The sequence below is a fragment of the Microtus ochrogaster genome, chromosome 1, assembly GCF_000317375.1.
Source record: "Microtus ochrogaster isolate Prairie Vole_2 chromosome 1, MicOch1.0, whole genome shotgun sequence".
NCBI classification, from domain to species: domain Eukaryota; kingdom Metazoa; phylum Chordata; class Mammalia; order Rodentia; family Cricetidae; genus Microtus; species Microtus ochrogaster.
The window spans coordinates 2,990,764-2,995,429 of NC_022009.1; positions in this window are offsets into that span (position 1 = coordinate 2,990,764).

Sequence of the window (4,666 nt, forward strand, 5' to 3'; positions counted from 1 at the left end):
TGTAGACCAGGCTGGTCTCGAACTCACAGAGATCCGCCTGCCTCTGCCTCCCGAGTGCTGGGATTAAAGGCGTGCGCCACCACCGCCCGGCAAGCCAGATTCTTGAATGACAGGCAGGTCTCACATAACTGAGTCATGACTTCCCTGTTGAGATGTATTGCATTTGCCTGAAACTCTTATCCAGAATAAACCTTATCTTCCTTGCTTCTTTTTTGTTAGATGATCTTATCACAACAATGAAGAAGTAATTAATGTAGCACTATGAAGTTCGGTCAACTGGAATGTTTAGAAAATGGAGATGAAAAGGCTACAACTCGACACTATATAGTTGACACTTCATATCTCTGAAGGATTTGTGGACATAATTTCCCTTCAATGTGGAGTTATTCTATGATACAAATAGATGATTACCTTTGAAATTCTAACCATTCAAAAAGTATATTATTTGATGTAATGTTCCTCACTTTTCATTTTTTCTGCTTTCAATTTTTAAATAAGAATCTCTGAAAATGGTAGAAATTTTCGGTGACATTGACAATGTGCAATTATAGTTCATACTTCACTACTTCTTATACATTATTATTTTATGAATTTACTATTCTGCTTCAAGGTACCCAAATCATTGGCACATTTCAAAGTTATTTTTGTATATGGTGTCAAGAGAGTTAAAAACACCAAATTAATTACTTGTATCCTAGTGTGCTCCATCACAGAAGCCAGCCAGTTCTTCATTCCCTTTACAATGAACATAGCATCATGGAATCATTTTCAAATGAAGACAGTGTGACGTGACAGATTAAATATTTCAAGATTATAAGGCATAAATATGGTTTAGAATACTGATAGGACATTTCATTACCAAGAAAACTATTGAAACTCACCTCCATTAAAGGTGCCAAGTAAACATCCCACTTTCTACTCTGTAGCTTCCCAGGGATCTTGAAAAAATATTACCCTTTTCATTTTCAAATAATAAATTTTAAATCACTCATTGGTTGCAAAAATAATATATATTGTCTGTAACCAATTTTCAATTAAATTTGCTATATTATTTGGATTGCTGTATCTATTATTTCTACCTTAATTTTTTGACTTATTTCAAGGGTTCATGATTGACTTGGGTTTACATTTATTTTCTTGCATTTATGCTTATTTTTAAATTATTTAAGCTTCATTCGAAGTGAACTAACTATACATTGTACTAGAATTCATTAAAACCACACGCATACAATATAAATTTCTGTATAGAAAAAAGGAAAGTACTGTCATAGCTGAGAAACTACCTTCATTATTAGGTAGGGGTCTGCCCTTTTTAGGTCAGCTCTGCAAGTAGCAAAGGAAAACTCCTAAACTCTAAAATGTATATTTTTCTCTAGCATTTATTTTGATCTTTCATACTTTTGTGCACTCATTACTATTTTTAAACTTCTATCTAATAGTTTATATATAGTTCAATATATTTATGTTTTTGTTAAAATACTTTTATTTCTTTGAGAAACTCGTACATGAGAATTGCATCTGACCACTCCTATAACCTTCCACTCTTCCAATCCTTCTCATGTTTTCTCCTCCAAAATTCATGACACCTTTTCCAGCTATCACCATTACATGTGTATACCTCTCTATGTGCACATATATGTGCACGTGCACACATGTATCCAGAGCTGACAATTTAGGATTGAACAATCCATGATGGAGCTTAAATAGATAAGCATGATCCTGAGTTTGAGTTTTCTGTGTGTGTGTGTGGTTTTTTTGTTTTGTTTTGTTTTTGTTTTGTTTTGTTTTTTGATTTTTCGAGACAGAGTTTCTCTGTAGCTTTTGGAACTAGCTCTTGTAGACCAGGCTGGCCTCGAACTCACAGAGATCCGCCTGCCTCTGCCTCCCAAGTGCTGGGATTAAAGCTGAGCCACCACCGCCTGGCTTTTCTGTGTGCTTTGAACAGAAAGATGTGACAGAGAGGAAGTGTTACTCTTACACCTGACTTTGCAAGTGATGCGTTCTCATGTGTTTCTGTCTATTGTGCTTTGCAGACACAGGCCCAGATTATTTGGTTTCCTCAAATGTTTGCTGTGATAACCTGTGATGGCCAAAACAGTCCTTTAGATAGCTTGTTTATTTCATTAACATGAAGTAATATTTATTAAAAATATTAAAACCCTAAGATACTATGTACTAAATAAATTGAATTTTTATAACAATAGTATCTCTTCCAATTCAAGTTGTCATAATGACTTTTATGTATCCTCATATTGCTTATGCTAACACATTGTTAAATTAAAACTAAGTCAATGGCAAAGCGAATTAAAAGGAACATTCTCTAAGGCCTAATTAGTGTGGTACATCTTCATTATTTTTGTTTGGATGTTCATTGATACAGTGTGAGAGGGCTAGAGGGATGGTGTCAGCAGCTGAGGAATCACTACTCTTGCAGACAGATTCCCAGCACCCTTAAAACGGTTCACATTCATCTATAAACCCTACTTGCAGGAATTATATGTTGTTCAATGCTTACATATTCAGGAAATATACACATTGATAAAATAAAGATAGATTCAATGCTGCCCCTATGCCTATGACGATAACTATTCAGTACACCAAGTATTTTTTTTTTTTTTTTTTTTTTTTACCAGATATGCCTCTGTTAGCTTTGGCAATATGTTGAGACTCAAAAGATATGGGGAGAAAGTCGTTTAGAAGCCACGGGACCCACAGTACTCAAAAAACCATGTCGATGTTGAAAAACTCATCAAATAGCCACAGTCGAAGTTACACTACAGGACACCAGAAAATGAGACACCTCCAGGCACACTTTGATTTCAGATTGCCAGCCAAAGCGAAGCACCAAAGGCAATGGAGAGCAAGCAAAAACAATCTTTCAGTGACTGGAAGAATTCCATAATATTTTTCTATTTGAAAATGGTTAAGAAGCTGAGAAAAGAAAATTTGATTGAAATATCTTTGCTAAGATTATTCCCAAAATAATCTATATCAAATATCGAAAAAATGGTAACCCACATTAGCCTGGCTAATAGTAGCAAGATAAAAGGTACTGGATTTATTGTGTTAAGAGAAGCTGAATTGAGTACTTTAACTGAATGCACTAGTTTTCATAAAAACTCCATCATAGAGGCACTATTATTTCTTGCACCTCATGAATGATAAAACTGAGTTGAAATTAAATGACATAGACTTTTTGGCTAGTTGAGCATAAAGGTGTGGTTCAAACAAATTTCTTGTAGCTAAACATTGCTTCCAAACTATTCTTACAAACTGCCTCAAAATAATATCAAAATATAAAAAAATCAAATTCTTGAGTTCCCAATGTTATGGGGATGTTTTTCTTTGCTCTAAGAATTTACTGACCTAATCACTTATGGCAAACAAAATAAGCATTGAAATGGATTTTTAAACAAAACACCCAATGGCTATCCCATATCCTTGTTGAAGAATATCGCTGAACTTTGGTATTCTCTATAAATTACAAAGTTTCCTACAAGCGTATTTTTCATTATCCTTTTTAATTTCTAGCCAGAAAATAGGAATTCCTATTAACATATTTTTTTCCTCAAAGAGAGTCTAAGAAGGAGTAAATTAATTAAACAAATCTCTTGCATTTTCTAAGTATTACTTACTATTGATGATGTAATGAATAGATTATCTACCATATGCCTTATAAATTCTTATTAAAAAAAGAGGCATCTTGAACAATACAGTGAATGTTTTCTCTACAGCTCTTCCAGAATGCAAATCTATATACAGGATTGAATAATTAAGTCCTGTAAAATGAGTTGAAGCTGAAAAATGTTACATTTTGGATTTGCAGTTTTAAACAGACAATAAATACATCAGTGAAATGATTACTTTCCTTTTTATTTTAATTTACATGCTATATCTTGGTGTCTTACCAATGATAGTCTGTAGATGAATTTACTTGCTGGCTGCAATAGATTTCACATATATGTGTTTTGCCCTACTCATTTTTATTTTTAACTTTTTTTTATTAAATGTGTGTCATAATTTAGCCTAACTCCCTTTGTGAAGCTATTTTACATTTATCAAGGATTTATAATTGGAAAGAGTGAATATTTAGGTCAGTGCTAGGCACATTCACAGTAGCTTTATCTTGCCACCAAGTGGTAGTTTTTGCATTGCATTGCAGAATTCTATTGTGTTTTCAAGGTATCTTTTATACCACCTTTAGTTTGTTAAAACAAACAAACAAACAAACAAAAATCTACAAAAAACCCCACTTCTAAACCAGTATGGAAGTAAAACTAACAAAAATGAAATGAAAATGTGATTTTCATAAATATTTAGATTTAATTTATATATAGGTACATTTTTTACAATAAATTAACTTCCTGTTTATGCTTCTCAGTATGGTGGATTGCTGCAAGACTGTCTCTGGCTCCTGAGTGTTGGGGTATTGTAAGACTTTAAGACAATCCTGAAGCCATTTTTGAATCCTCTCAGCCTCTGTGCCATAGTGCTTCCCCTCCTCCCCTGGGAACCAAGGACCTAACAGCTACACTCGCACGTACTCAGTTCCTGAACAATTACGCATATACGTATCTTTTGATTCAGTCCCCTGGGAAACGGGGTCAAAATGACCTCTTACCTCATCTGATCTGGCAACAGCTCTCCAGTCAATTATTGGTAATAG